General features: G+C 43.7%; 1 protein-coding gene across 1 annotated transcript in view; it reads left to right on the forward strand.

Moving 5' to 3' along the window:
- The window catches only part of SHANK2 (SH3 and multiple ankyrin repeat domains 2), a 700,055-nt gene that overhangs the window by 52,502 nt on the left and 631,007 nt on the right, over window positions 1–16,546 (forward strand). The window contains exon 2 of the mRNA XM_045014265.1: window positions 15,244–15,307. The gene's annotated coding sequence lies outside the window, so the exon portion shown is untranslated. The remainder of the gene's footprint in view (window positions 1–15,243; window positions 15,308–16,546) is intronic.

Below are 16,546 nucleotides of genomic sequence, written 5' to 3' on the forward strand. Positions count from 1 at the left end.
ATTTTGTGTACGCTGAGTACTCCCCTTTGACTTCAGGGGTCTACCCACGGTGACAAAGGTTAAATACATGCTGGATAGGGGCCTTGATTTGTAAATTCTCTGGCACAGGGTCTTCTTTGTTGCTTGTTTGGATTGTGCCTATGACAGTGAGACCCTGATTCCTGACAGGAATTCCTAGGCACTAACATAGTAGAAATAAAAACTGTACAATAGTCTAACATGCAATAAGTTAACCAGTTGGTAGAGCTGGTTTTAAAAAAATTTTGTTGTTGAAAAATAGTCTTGTTTTGAAAAGGAAAATTATGTAAATTTTCTGGAAGCATTCCAGTTTTGTTTTGTGTTTAAAAAAATTCCCAAACTAACTATTGGTTTTCATTCTTTTTGTTATTGTCACATTGCTTCTCTTCATCTCTCCCCCTTTTTCCTTTTTGTTATCTTTCCATTGTCAAAATGGGGGAAAGAGAAGAAAAAGATGTGGTAAAGAGAATAGAGGGAAGGAAAAACTTTGAAAAATGAGGGGGAAAATTCACAAAAATACTCAAGGATTTTAACCTTCCCCCCTCTTTTTCTTTTGTCAGTTTTGGGTAGCCTTTTTTGTTCTCCATTTTCTGTCATGCAGAAAACAATCTGGCCAAATCATTACTTTTTCTGTAGAAAGATTTTATGTTTATAAGTGTATTGTGTTTTTCACCTGTTCCTTTAAAAAAAAAAAAAAGTGACCTGATCTTTTTCAGATGTGCTGGGCAGCATCCATGCCATTGACTTTAACAGGAGTTGTGGGTGTTCAGCCCTCTGAAAATCAGACTATAAAATGCATATAAAAAGAAGAAAAGCTTATCAGTCATTAAGAAAAAAAGAAAAAAAATGCAGAAATACTTACAGGATGGGGTACTCTATCCTGGGAAGCGATGACTCTGAAAAGGATTTGCGGGGGTCTATATAACCTATCACTTAAGTCAGCTTCTGTACCAGATGGATGGAGGATAGCTAATGTGACACCTATTTTATAAAAAGGCTCTAGAGGTGATCTTGGCAATTATAGGCCTGTGAGCCTAACTGCAGTACTAGGAAAATTGGTTGAAACTATAGTAAAGAACAGAATGATCAGACACATAGATGAACATGATGCACTGGAGAACAGTCAACACCACTTTTGTAAAGGGAAATCATGCCTCACCAATCTATTAAAATTCTTTGAAGGGGTGAACAAAGATGTGGACAAGGGTGATCCAGTTGATATAATGTACTTGGACTTTCCTAAAGCCTTTGACAAGGTCCCTCACCAAAATCTCTTACCCCATGACAGCTTAGCTTGCTTAAGAGGGAAGGTCCTCTCATGGATCAGTTAGTAGTTAAAAGATAGGAGACAAAGGATAGGAATAAATGGTCAGTTTTCAGAATGGAGAGAGGTAAATAGTGGGATCCACTAGGACTCTGTACTGGAACCAGTGTTGTTCGACATATTAATAAATGATCTGGAAAAAGAGGTGAACAGTGAGGTGGCAAAGTTTGCAACTGATACAAAATTATTCAACATAGTTGAGTCCAAAACAGACTGGGAAGATTGACAAAGGGATCTCACAAAACTGGACAACAAAATAGCAGATAAAATTCAATGCTGATAAATGCAAAGTAATGCATATTGGAAAACATAATCCCAACTATACATATAAAATGATGGTCTAAATTAGCTGTTAGCACTCAAGAAAGAGAACTTGGAGTCGTGGATAGTTCTCTGAAAACATCTGTTCAATGCGCAGCAGCAGTCAAAAAAGCTAACAGAATGTTAGGAACCATTAGGAAAGGGATAGTAACTTTGTTATTATCTATCATAGTGCCACTATATAAATTCATGGTATACCCACATCTTAAATACTGCTTGCAGTTCTGGTTGCCCCCTCTCAAAAGCAATATATTAGAAATGCAAAAAGATACAGAGAAGGGACATGAAAATGATTAGGGATATGGAACAGCTTCCATATGAGGGGAGATTAAAAAGATTGGGACTGTTCAGTTTAGAAAATGATGACTAAGGGGGGATATGATAGAGGTCTATAAAATCCTGAATGGTGTGGAGAAAGTGAATAAGGAAGTGTTGTTTGTCACTTCATATAACACAAGAACAAGAGGTAACCCTATGAAATTAATAGGCAGCACGTTTAAAACAAACATAAGGAAGGAGGAGGGTGGTGGTGGTTGGGGACTCCCTCCTCAGAGGGACTGAGTCATCTATCTGCCGTCTCGACCGAGAAAACCGAGAGGTCTGCTACTTGCCAGGATTCACGATGTGACGGAGAGACTGCCGAGACTCATCAAGCCCTCGGATTGCTACCCCTTCCTGCTTCTCCACGTGGGCACCAGTGATACTGCCAAGAATGACCTTGAGCGGATCACTGCAGACTACTTGGCTCTGGGAAGAAGGGTAAAGGAGTTTGAGGTGCAAGTGGTTTTCTCGTCCATCCTCCCTGTGCAGGGAAAAGGCCTGGGTAGGGAGCGTCGAATTGTGGAAGTCAACGAATGGCTACGCAGATGGTGTCGGAGAGAAGGCTTTGGATTCTTCGACCATGGGATGGTGTTCCAAGAAGGAGGAGTGCTAGGCAGAGACGGGCTCCACCTAATGAAGAGAGGGAAGACCATCTTCGCAAGCAGGCTGGCTAACCTATTGAGGAGGGCTTTAAACTAGGTTCACCGGGGGAAGGAGACCAAAGCCCTGAGGTAAGTGGAGAAATGGGATACCGGGAGGAAGCACGAGCAGGAGAGTGCAAGAGGGGAGGACTCCTGTCTCAGACCGAGGAAGCGGGACAATCAGCGAGTTATCTTAAGTGCCTATACACAAATGCAAGAAGCATGGGAAACAAGCAGGGAGAACTGGAAGTCCTGGCACAGTCAAGGAACTATGATGTGATTGGAATAACAGAGACTTGGTGGGATAACTCACATGACTGGAGTACTGTCATGGATGGATATAAACTGTTCAGGAAGGACAGGCAGGGCAGAAAAGGTGGGGGAGTTGCGTTGTATGTAAGAGAGCATTATGACTGCTCAGAGCTCCGGTATGAAACTGCAGAAAAACCTGAGAGTCTCTGGATTAAGTTTAGAAGTGTGAGCAATGAGGGGGATGTCCTGGTGGGAGTCTGCTATAGACCACCAGACCAGGAGGATGAGGTGGACGAGGCTTTCTTCCGGCAACTAGCAGAAGTTACTAGATCGCAGGCCCTGGTTCTCATGGGAGACTTTAATCACCCTGATATCTGCTGGGAGAGCAATACAGCGGTGCACAGTCAATCCAGGAGGTTTTTGGAAAGTGTAGGGGACAATTTCCTGGTCCAAGTGCTGGAGGAACCAACTAGGGGCAGAGCTCTTCTTGACCTGCTGCTCACAAACAGAGAAGAGTTAGTAGGGGAAGCAAAAGTGGATGGAAACCTGGGAGGCAGTGACCATGACATGGTCGAGTTCAGGATCCTGACACAAGGAAAAAAGGAAAGCAGCAGAATACGGACCCTGGATTTCAGAAAAGCAGACTTTGACTCCCTCAGGGAGCTGATGGGCAGGATCCCCTGGGAAAATAACATGAGGGGGAAAGGAGTCCAGGAGAGCTGGCTGTATTTTAAAGAATCCTTATTGAGGCTGCAGGAAAAAACCATCCCGATGTATAGGAAGAATAGTAAATATGGCAGGCGACCAGCTTGGCTTAACAGTGAAACCCTTGCTGATCTTAAACTTAAAAAAGAAGCTTACAAGAAGTGGAAGATTGGACAAATGACCAGGGAGGAGTATAAAAATATTGCTCAGGCATGCAGGAGCGAAATCAGGAAGGCCAAATCACACTTGGAGTTGCAGCTAGCAAGAGATGTTAAGAGTAACAAGAAGGGTTTCTTCAGGTATGTTAGCAACAAGAAGAAAGTCAAGGAAAGTGTGGGCCCCTTACTGAATGAGGGAGACAACCTAGTGACAGAGGATGTGGAAAAAGCTAATGTACTCAATGATTTTTTTGCCTCTGTCTTCACAAAAATGGTCAGCTCCCAGACTGCTGCACTGGGCAGCACAGTATGGGGAGAAGGTGACCAGCCCTCTGTGGAGAAAGAAGTGGTTCAGGACTACTTAGAAAAACTGGACGAGCACAAGTCCATGGGGCCAGATGCACTGCATCCGAGGGTGCTAAAGGAGTTGGCGGATGTGATTGCAGAGCCATTGGCCATTACCTTTGAAAATTCATGGTGAACGGGGGAGGCCCCGGATGACTGGAAAAAGGCTACTGTAGTGCCCATCTTTGAAAAAGACAAGAAGGAGGATCCGGGGAACTACAGGCCAGTCAGCCTCACCTCAGTCCCTGGAAAAATCATGGAGCAGGTCATCAAGGAATCAATTCTGAAGCACTTAGAGGAGAGGAAAGTGATCAGGAACAGTCAGCATGGATTCACCAAGGGCAAGTCATGCCTGACTAACCTAATTGCCTTCTATGATGATATAACTGGCTCTGTGGATGAGGGGAAAGCAGTGGATGTGTTATTCCTTGACTTTAGCAAAGCTTTTGATACCGTCTTCCACAGTATTCTTGCCAGCAAGTTAAAGAAGTATGGGCTGGTAGATTGGACTATAAGCTGGCTAGATCGTCGGGCTTAATGGGTAGTGATCAATGGCTCCATGTCTACTTGGCAGCCAGTTTCAAGTGGAGTGCCCCAAGGGTCGGTCCTGGGACCAGTTTTGTTCAATATCTTCATTAATGATCTGGAGGATGGCGTGTACTGCACTCTCAGCAAGTTTGCAGATGACAGTAAACTGGGAGGAGTGGTAGATATGCTGGAGGATAGGGATAGGATACAGAGGGACCTAGACAAATTAGAGGACTGGGCCAAAAGAAACCTGATGAGGTTCAACAAGGACAAGTGCAGAGTCTTGCACCTAGGATGGAAGAATCCCATTCACTGTTACAGACTAGGGACCGAATGGCTAGGAAGCAGTTCTGCAGAAAAGGACCTAGGGGTTACAGTGGACGAGAAGCTGGATATGAGTCAACAGTGTGCCCTTGTTGCCAAGAAAAGGCTAACGGCATTTTGGGCAGTATAAGTAGGGGCATTGCCAGCAGATTGAGGGATGTGATCATTCCCCTCTATTCAGCATTGGTGAGGCCTCATCTGGAATACTGTGTCCAGTTTTGGGCCCCACACTACAAGAAGGATGTGGAAACATTGGAAAGAGTCCAGCGGAGGGCAACAAAAATGATTAGGGTGCTGGAGCACATGACTTGTGAGGAGAGGCTGAGGGAACTGGGATTGTTTAGTCTGCAGAAGAGAAGAATGAGGGGGGATTTGATAGCTGCTTTCAACTACCTGAAAGGGGGTTCCAAAGAGGATGGATCTAGACTGTTCTCAGTGGTACCTGATGACAGAACAAGGAGTAATGGTCTCAAGTTGCAGTGGGGGAGGTTTAGTTTGGATATTAGGAAAAAAACTTTTTCACTCAGATAGTGGTGAAGTACTGGAATGGGTTACCTAGGGAGGTGGTGGAATCTCCTTCCTTAGAGGTTTTTAAGGTGAGGCTTGACAAAGCCCTGGCTGGGATGATTTAGTTGGGAATTGGTCCTGCTTTGAGCAGGGGGTTGGACTAGATGACCTCCTGAGGTCCCTTCCAACCCTGATATTCTATGATTCTATGATTCTAAGTACTTTTTTACACAACACACAGTCAGCCTGTGGAACTTATTGTCAGGGATGTATTGAAGGCCAAAACTATAGCTGGATAAAATAAAATAGATAAGTTCATGGAGGATAGGTCCATTAATGGTTATTAGCTAAGATGATCATGGATGCAACTCCATGCTCTGGGTGTCCCTAAGCCTTTGACTGCCATGTGCTGGGACTGGATGACAGGGCGATGGATCACTTGATGTCTGTACCCTTCTATACCAATAGTCCAGTCATGTGTATTATCCCACCAAGTCTCTGTGATGACAACTATGTCATAATTTTTGTTTATTAATTAGCATTTCAAGTTCTTCCTGCTTCTTCCTCATACTTCTCGCATTAGTATACAGACTTCTAAGAAACTGATTTGATTTCCCCCCTCTGTTCTCTCTTGTCTCCCCCTTATCCCTGCTATAATAGCCCATGATGGCCTGACCAACTCTCTGAACCCCATGTACTGTTGTCCTGATATTGATTTAAAAGGTGTCTTGTAGTATATCACTGGAAAACTATTAACTCACTGATCATTAATATTCTTGTGTGATGTATGTATGGTCAACATGCAAAAAACTGTACAGATGTGCTGGAATTATGTTCCTCAAATGTGTTTGGCAGACAGTGCCAAAGCCCAGCCAGTCTTAAGCAAAGGCATGTTGTTTCCTAGGCTTGCTATAAACCCATCCAGTGCTAGGCATTTGAAGAAGAGGGTGTGTTAACCCCAGTTAAGCTGTCAGGCTGCTCCGTACAGTTTCTTTAAAAAGGAGCAGCAAATTTGAGGTTTCGTGAGTGCTACAGCGAGGGGGGCTGAGCACTGCAGAGGAACACTTTTGGGGAGAGCTCAGGGCTGGATGGGTTGCTGAGGTCCCCCTGCGAAGAGTAACTTAGCTGCTGGTGCCAAGGCTCTGAGCCACAGCGCCATAGCATTTAAGGCACCTCGAGTTCCAAGGAGGTGTTGACTGAACCTGTTACTGGCCTGGGTGAATCCAAACTATCACGTAAGGGGTTAGTTGATTACATTCTACAAATATCTACATGGGGAACAAATATTGAATAATGGTCTCTTCAAACTAGCAGAGAAAGTTGCAGGGCTGCCCAGAGGATTCAGGGGGTCTGGGGCAAAGCGGGGGAGCGGACATAAAAAAAGGCACCACCTGCTGCAGCGCTTGTACTCACCAGGCGGCGCTCCGAGTCTGCGGTGGTAGTGGCGGGTCCTTCACTTGCTCTGAGTCCTCGGTGGTGGCAGCGGCAGGTCCTTCACTCGCTCCGTGTCTTCGGCAGCACTGAAGGACCTGCCGCCGAAGTGCCGCTGAAGACCCAGAGCGAGGGAAGGGCCTGCCGCCAAAGTGCTGCCGAAGATCCGGACCGCCACCGGGTGAGTAGCCAGAGAAGGGATTCTTGGCCAGGGCTTGCAAATTGTCCCACTTGCCCCCCCCCACACACCTCCGGGCAGCCCTGGAAAATTGTAACATGATCCAATGGCTGGATGCTCCTATGGCCTGTGCTATGGTCAGTGCAGATAATCACAATGGTCTTTTCTGGCCTTGGAATCTAGGAAGAGTTTTAGCCCACTTAAAATGGATTTGTGATTTAAATTATAAATGTCCCAGATGAAATATCTTCATTTTTTTTTCTGCAGCTTGGTTTATTGCAGTTTATGGATACAGATTATTTTCTGGTTTTCATTTATAGATTATAATGCTTCATGCAGTCTCTTCTTATTTTGATCATATCAAGAAAGAAAATTCAGAGTTCTCAGGAATCCCTATTATGTGGGTCATATAATGTTCTGCTTCATGCAGTCATTTGTCAATTCAATTGTTCACATCTCTCATGACTTCTGCTTAGTGACTTAAATATCTTACAGGTCCCCTGATCCCAATTCTCTCAACATTTCCCTAAAGGGACCTTTTTTAATGAAGGTTATGGTATAAAACACATAGTCCTTTACAGTACAGTGATGAGTGAACTGCTGTGAATTCATGTCCTAATTTATAAAGTAAAAATGTAGAAAGCTATTGCCCTGAAGGGTCCCATTGCAGTTCCCATAATTGGGAACTCTCTGGTGTCAAGCAGTGCAATGACACTTTGTATTAGGAGTTACACAGGGCTACTTGAACAAGATTACTGCACAAGGGCAGTTTAACATATAATGGCTGATGGCATGTCTCCAGTACGGAACCTCTTGATTTCTCAAGGCCCCCAGCAATCTAATAGACAAAGCTTGCTATGTCCTACCTAGGCTCAGAGAGTGCGAGAGAGAGATTTGGATAGCCAGTTAAATCGAGCTGGGCTGGTAGTCTTAAAAACTCAGATTATTTCAAGTAAGGTAGTTAATTTGTTATAAACACCACCCTCAAAAGTTTTTGCACTCTGCATAATATGGAATGAATACATTCTGAACATTCATTTGTTTGTAAACTGATCAACTGTACAGTGAGATCTATCAAAAACACAACATGCAAAAAGCGACAACGAGTCCTGTGGCACCTTATAGACTAACAGACGTATTGGAGCATAAGCTTTTGTGAGTGAATACCCACTTCATCAGACACATGTATTAGTCTATAAGGTGCCACAGGACTCTGTCGCTTTTTACAGATCCAGACTAACATGACTACCCCTCTCATACTTGACAACATGCAAAGTATTTTGGAGGGAAAAAAGCAGGTTCAGAAAGGGCCATTAAAATCAAGGATCAAGTTGAAAGAACCTCCAGATAGTGACAACTGATGGCCTGAAACTCTCACACACAAATTCTACGAGAGGAAAATAAGTCCTTGTTGTGTCCTCTCTACAGTCTAGATTGCGCAATGTAGGTGCTGCCTGCTTTGCAAGTGACAAGGAACTACCCTGCTGCATGGGAAGCTCAGAGAAGAGGTCATGTCCCACTCAAAGTTTCCTGGTGCAGCCTTGGCACTACCTCTTCTTCTCCTATTTTGGGGCTGATGTGTGCCCTTGGGATGAATGAAGAAGGGGATGAGCATGGTGTGGGTGAGTCCCTTTGTGCTCTCCTACCTTTCCTTGCCCATATGAGGGATCTTCATAGTCTGACTCCAAATTGGCTATGTAAATGGTTTGCCTTACTGTAACTTGACTCTTTCTGCTATATTTTTGGAGTTGACCTTTTCCTGTACCTGTTAAGTGTCTTCAGTCAGATCCGTTAGATTAGATACATGAGGGTGTGCACTTTTCCCACGTCTTAACTGTAAAAGAAATAACTGCAAGTATTTGTACTCTCTGTGTTTGGGCTGAATTAAAGCCTTGTCCCTCGTGCTGAAAATGAGTAGGCTACAGAAGCAAAGCATCAGACATTTTTGAAGACCATTCTCTATGACCATATGTTCCACATTTTTAGCCACTCTATGAAGGATCTCTCTATTGTATTTTGTATGATTTTTACGATTGCCGAGAGAAAAGACTAATATATTTCAGAGCATGGCAAAAACCAAAGGATTCCTTTTAATATGTGACTTCACTGCAGCCATGGCTTTAACATTTAACACTGACAAAGCTCTACCTGAAGTTCTATTCCCTCTGGGTACAAATGTACTCAAGTTTCCCCTTTCCTAAGTAAATACCTGCCCTTGTCTCTACTTGTCTCCAGTTCCCTCCTTCCCTTCACTTCTAAGCTCAGTAAGTGGACTGTCTGCAACTGCTGTATTAACTTCCTCACCTCAAATGCACTCCTGGATCCTCTCCAATCTGACTCCTCCCTCTCTGCTCTACAGACACTTCTCACTGAAATCTCAAGCAACTTCTTTCTTATTAAATCTCAAGATCATCATTCTCTTAATACTATTGCTCTAAAACCAAACAAACTAAAATGAACCATTTAAAAAAAATCTCTTCCAAGTAGTAGTTGAACCCACAATATGTACAATCACACTAGTAACACTCTAAACCTTGGTACCATCTTCCTGTCGTGTTACTCAAAATCTTACATTGAGGGTCAGGAAGTTCTGGAACACAAACATGTATATGAGTGGGAGCTGGCTGTGCAAGGAACACCTCTGATACTGACAATTGGGCTAATATAATGGGTGTCTTACAGCCTAATCCTGAAAGGTGCAGAGTGCCTTAACCCCCTAGCAAGCATACATAGGCATACTATTATAATAGCAGTCATTGCTGCTACCCTAATACATGGATATTTTAGCCACTTCTGTGAAATCAAAAGTGTGAATTACTTTAGTCCAGTTGATCTCTGGCACCCAATATTATACAGACGTGCATTAAGATTTGGTGGAATAATTCTGTAACAATTTCCTTTTAGAGCCAGGTGAATTGAACATCTATTTTATATGGAAATAATGCACAGACTTCAAATTTAGGAAAGGGAAGCTACCTCTGTGCACATAACTGGTGAATGAAAATAGGAGGAGGAGAAACAGTTAGGCCATGTCTACACTACCAACTTTGGTCAACGCAAGGAATGTCAGTATAAAGCTGCTGCAGTTAGTATATTGCTCATGTGCATGCTTGTCTCCGTGCGTCAGCACTATGTGTACCCACCAGGAGTGCTTGTGTCAATGCACCCATGTGGTGCACCATGAGTAGTTATCCCAGTGTGCAACTTGCCATCATGTGGCACACTATTTTTGGGGAAATTTTGGCAATGCATGGTGGGGCAGAAAAAGTCACGGAGGGAATACTGGGAGCCAGTGGTCAAGTTCCCATCCTGCAACTTTCTCTATCCCATAATGCCATCCATATCCCATAATTTTTGCACCATTTTAAAAAATCCCACAAACCTATGTTGCACTTTTTGCTGTCAGCCATCTCTGACAGAAGCACAGAGGCCACACTATTCTCATAGAATCATAGAATATCAGGGTTGGTAGGGACCTCAAGAGGTCATCTAGTCCAACCCCCTGCTCAAAGCAGGACCAATTCCCAACTAAATCATCCCAGCCAGGGCTTTGTCAAGCCTCACCTTAAAAACCTCCAAGGAAGGAGATTCCACCACCTCCCTAGGCAACCCATTCCAGTGCTTCACCACTATCTGAGTGAAAAAGTTTTTTTCCTAATATCCAACCTAAACCTCCCCCACTACAACTTGAGACCATTACTCTTTGTTCTGCCATCAGGTACCACTGAGAACAGTTTAGATCCATCCTCTTTGGAACCCCCTTTCAGGTAGTTGAAAGCACCTATCAAATCCCCCCTCATTCTTCTCTTCTGCAGACTAAACAATCCCAGTTCCCTCAGCCTCTCCTCATAAGTCATGTGCTCCAGCCCCCTAATCATTTTTGTTGCCCTCCGCTGGACTCTTTCCAATGTTTCCACATCCTTCTTGTAGTGTGGGGCCCAAAACTGGACACAGTATTCCAGATGAGGCTTCACCAATGCTGAATAGAGGGGAATGATCACATCCCTCGATCTGCTGGCAATGCCCCTACTTATACTGTCCAAAATGCCGTTAGCCTTCTTGGCAACAAGGGCACACTGTTGACTCATATCCAGCTTCTCGTCCACTGTAACCCCTAGGTCCTTTTCTGCAGAACTGCTTCCTAGCCGTTCGGTCCCTACTCTGTAACAGTGAATGGGATTCTTCCATCCTAAGTGCAGGACTCTGCACTTGTCCTTGTTGAACCTCATCAGGTTTCTTTTGGCCCAGTCCTCTAATTTATCTAGGTCCCTCTGTATCCTATCCCTACCCTCCAACGTATCTACCACTCCTCATGAGTATTGCAAACACAGGACGAACAATACTGCAGTATTTGCAGAGCTACAGGAAAAGCCACAGAAATGGGGGATGTGACTGTGACACACTGTACCTCAGCTGTACCCCATGTTCGCCACTTTTGTGTGGTTATGATATATTTTGTACAAAGCATGCCTTGTGAGGTATAATTTGAAAACTTATGTTCTACTGGACATGATTGTCCTGTTAAAATGTGTGTATTAACATTGTGCATGGAGTTATGAGATTTTGCTATATGATTGTTACTGAAACATATTTGTAAGTCTGGGAAACACCCACCAACTAGCCCTTCAGAGACACAAAGGACTGACCACAGGCATCAGAAAACTATTAACCGCTAACTCTAAACAAAGGGTTTACATGTTGCCTCAGAGCTAATGGCACATACACAGAGAGTAGAAACAAGAATTTACAGTTCACCTGAAGGACAGTTTGTAGAGCACATAGGCAATGGGACTCCCTAACCCCATGACCCAGCAAGGATTTTTCCAGCACAAGGGGTTGGGGTATAAGAAAGAGGAAAAAAGGCCTCTAGTCACTTCTCCACTGCTACCTCGACACATGGAAGCAAGATGGTGTGGAAGACAAAGAGAAGCATCATTGAACAGTGGGAGGGGTGTCCTGGGACACTGGGAGGAGACAGTCTGTGAAATGTATTGCAGCTTATGGTGAGACAACCTGTTTTGCTTTTAGAACTACTAGTCTTGATAAAGTTTAGGAAATAGCTTGCGTGTTTATTTTTTATTTCTTTCATAACCATATCTGACTTGTATGCTTTTATCATTTATAATCACTTAAAATCTATTTTGTTTAGTTAATAAACTTGTTTCATTGTTTTTTTCTAAACTAACGTGCTTTTGGCTGAAGTGTCTTGAGAATCTCTACTCAGGTTAAAAAAGGCTGTTGCACATTCATTACCCTTTGATGGAATGAAGGACTTATAATGAGCTTACACTGTCCAAGGTGGGCCTTGAACTGTTTTAAGATGCATGTTTCTGGGGTGCACAGCTGGGACTGAGGCATTTGCAGGTGTTGCCTTTACATGCTAATAGTCATGTGAACAGTGCTTGGAGAGGATGCTTTTCAGTAGCAGAACAGAGTAAGAGATATTCTGAGTTGGAGAATTAAGGTGGCACAGCAGTTCAGTGGTCAGCTTGCACCCTGCGCGATGTCACAGTGATGATTTGTTGGAGGACAGTTTGCTGTGAGACATAGTAATAACCAGTTCAAGGTTGTTGGTGGCATTCGTGGTGCAACTGCAAATGGTGGAATGCCACTTCTGGGCTTGAGAAACCAGCACTGACTGGTGGGATTGCATTGCAATTCAGGTTATGTGAAAGGCCGCATTCCTGGATCTGTGTGCCAAACTCGCCCTAGCCCTCCCAATGTGAGCAAACCAGAATGAGAACTTCTCTGGCAATTGTGAAGCGAATGGCGATCTCACTGTGGAAGCTTGCAACACTGGATTGCTACCTTCCCTGACCAACCAACATTGATGTCAGTGAAGTGTACTTGTTAATCCACCAACACTTGCATAATCATAGAAAAGTAGCCCTTTCTGTTGGTGTATTCTGTGGCAAGATTGGCTAGTGCCAAAATAGGGATATGCGTACCATCTAAAATCCTCCTGCAGTTTGGAAACTCCATTGCTGTAAATCCATCAAGTCTGACCTGCATGACAGTGCCCCCCGTCCCATGGATTTTCCAACTCCAAAATGATTGCTCAATAAAGTTTTAAACAAGACATGCCTATTGACACTTCAGCTTTGGAGTATCTCTACACACTACCCCCTCCAGGTGGGTATGGCTTATCAGGAGCGGAGGTGCCTTCCCCTGCATCGGGCTCAGCTGATGGAACTGGCTAGACTGCGGTGGAGTCTCAAACAGGTCCTGGCTTGCACGATAGCTGGACCCCCAGCCCATCACATGTCCCCCATCCTCCTCGCTGTTCATGGCAGGGATCTGTGTCTTGGGTTCCTTGGATGTATCCATGGTGCTCTGCAGGGTGCTGGTGGGGTCTCTGCCAAGTATGGCATACAGATCTTTGTGCAAGTGGCAGGTCTGCAGCTCTGCACTGAATCAACTGTTGGCCTCTCTGGTCTTGTGATACGCCTGCCACATTTCCTTTGCTCTCATATAGCACTGCTGCTGGTCCCTGTCATACCCCTTCTCCTGTATTTCCTGCACAATCTCTTCGTAGATGTCCATGTTTCTGCGACTGCACTCTAGCTGTGCCTGCACATCTTCTCCCTATAGGCCCAAAAGAGCCAATGCTTCCTGTCTATTCCAGGGAGGAGTGCTTCTAGTGTGTGGAGCTGACTTGGCTGGTTGGGCAGTTGCACACAATAATGGAGAGCCGCTAGGTGTGCTGGCCAAGCTGGTCAACCAGGAAAAGACATTTCAAAGTTATGCAGAGGTTTTAAAGAGTGAAACAATACAGAGGCATAGCCAGGGAGCTCTATAGAGAGTAGGTGCTTGCAGGAAGTGCCACCCAAGAGACCCAGAGTGATGGTAACCTGCGGCCTCTTTAACAGCAGGGGTTTCCCCAGGAAGTTGACTGAGCAACCTCACAGACTTCAGCCTGCTGCAGCGCAAGACCTTGCTTGATCTCCAAACCTGTTTCCTGCCACTTGATTCTAACCTGGTACTGCATCTGATCTCCAGTCTCGGAACCCAGCCTGACTCTGGTCCTGACTCTTGCCTTCTGATTCCAACCTGGCACTATTTTTGGTCTTAGGTCTCTGACCCTGGCCAGACTCTGATCCTAACTCTTCCTTATGGAACCTGGCACTTGCGATTGATCCAGCTCCTGCCCAGTGACTACTATCCCTGGTAGGCTGACCTCAGCCCAGCTCTGACCAATAGGCCAGACTGCTTATGCACCAGTCCATTACAGCATCGACCTCCATAGGTCAACTATGGTTCAATGTTGTTTGGGGAAGTGGTATTACTGTGTTGCTGTAACAGGGTGCTTATGTTGCCCAGATACGTATTTAAGTGTAGACACATGTACAATTAGGTCAATACAAAGTGACTTAAATTGAACTATCTTTGTAGTGTGGACGAGACATTAGATACTATGGTGATGGGTACTGTAGAGAACCCTAAGTGTTTGTCTACTTGGGGACACTCAGGAAAGTCAATATGTGTTAACCAAAGGTACCAAGTATTAGCTTGTATTATTATTAGCTAAAGTGCATTAAACCCTTGTGTGAACACTCATTCAGAAGTAAAGTGGCCTTAGTTAAGCTAAAGCAAACTGAGGCTACTTTACTTCTCATGTGTGCCCACAAAAGAGAGATTTGCATATTCATATGGCCAGTTGAATGATTGACTGGTCACGTGCACTTGAAAATACACCACTTTGCATGTAAGGATTTAGGATTTGCACACACTAGTTAGGATTGTGCAAATATTTGCATGAACCTAACTTTAAAAACTTGCCCAATTTGAGAAATTTCAACTGTAACTCCTGTAGTTTACCAATATGTGTGTGTATATATATATAATAGATATACAAATGGTTCTGAATTACTGAGGAGTTCTGGATGATTCTCTTTGGTGGGTCCTACTTAACCTCTGTTTTGAGGTGTAAATCTGTGTGTAGAGCTTGTACTGACCTGCAGCAGAGAGGTGAATTTCACCCTGGATCTTTTCCTACAGAGTACAAAGGATTCCAATATCTTCTGGCATTCTGAATGCCAGCATAGGGCTGATGTGAAGTTCAACTATGCAGAGCAACTTTACAGCCAAAATAAATGTTGTAGAATCCTGCTGTTGACTCACTGTGAATTTGTAAATAAAAGAGTTTGAACTTTGTAAGATAATGAAATCCCTGCATTCTTGCCTCCTCAGTGTGAAGTGAAGGAGTTTCCTGCACATGGACAAAAGCTGAAAGTTGCCTTCATCTTTTATTTGTGTAAGTACAATAGCATCTGAACATGAAAAAGTAGCAAGACTTTGTACTTATACAGCTCTTCTTATATTTAAAGTGTGTACCAATAATCCTCAAAATGTCTGCATGGGGTGGTTAAGTAATAGTATCCCTATTATACGGATAGGTGAAAATGAAGCAGAGTGATTAAAAAACTTGCCAAATATGATACAAAACCATTGATAGCCTTATGTATTATTTGTGGCATAGTAGTGCCTAGAAATCTAAGTTAACCATGTACTAACACTTATTATAGGCAGAACTGTTAGAGGCACCTATAATTAAGGTTGATTAACACTTTTCATTACAAGACCCTGTTTACTTATTATGTTGCCAGACTTAACTATTCAGGCTGAAATTTTCCATGCTGTGTGTCTGCCTCATGCTGATTATTATTATTATTATTTTTTAATTTCCAGCTAAAATGCTTTAGCCATTTCTCAGAACAAGGTTAGGGAAAAATACATTGTCTTGCCAATGTTTTTTTTTTTTTTTTTTAAACCTTACAACCATTTCATTGAGAAGCTCTAGCACCTCCATGCTTTGGAGAAGGGACTTGAAATTTGGGAGAAGGGCAGGGAGGGGTATTGCCCTGGTATTAGGGATGTGTTGTTTCCAGTTCCCTTGGAAATCTACCCAAATTTGGCCAAGTTATAAACCTTTGAAAAATCTCAATTTTCACATGCTCAGACTAGTTAGAGTTTGGCATCTAAATTCTCTAAAGATTTCAGCTGCACTGGGCATGCTCCAGCCCAGGGAGGCTGGGGCAGAGCTGGACTTGCCCTGCAGTTGCTCCTCCTGGCAGCCAGGGCCTGGCACAGTAACTGAAAGCAGGGAAACAAAAACCCTTGCGAATTTGAAGAGGAGCTGTGTAATTCTTCCTCACCTAGTTCATGACAATATGATTAAGGTGGAGTGGGAATTTCCTAACAAGACATACACTACAAAGATAGTGTATGTCTAGTTGTGCATGTGAACCATAGTTGCACAATTGAACCATCTAAACCGTGTTATGGAACAATGCCCCAGTAACTGGTAAGTTTCTTTTCAATTCTGCATAGGTTGATTGAATCCTCCCTCCCTCCATAGATGTTTTACTGCTTTCTACATCCCATTGTGAAAACTGTTTGACATGGAGGGTTCTAATTCTGCCTAGAACAGTCAACTCTTACCTGAAATGATGGCAGCTCACAATTCCTCTTGGTCTATTTTAAAATCTATTAG

This window comes from Mauremys mutica, chromosome 4 (assembly GCF_020497125.1).
Source record: "Mauremys mutica isolate MM-2020 ecotype Southern chromosome 4, ASM2049712v1, whole genome shotgun sequence".
Lineage (NCBI taxonomy): Eukaryota > Metazoa > Chordata > Testudines > Geoemydidae > Mauremys > Mauremys mutica.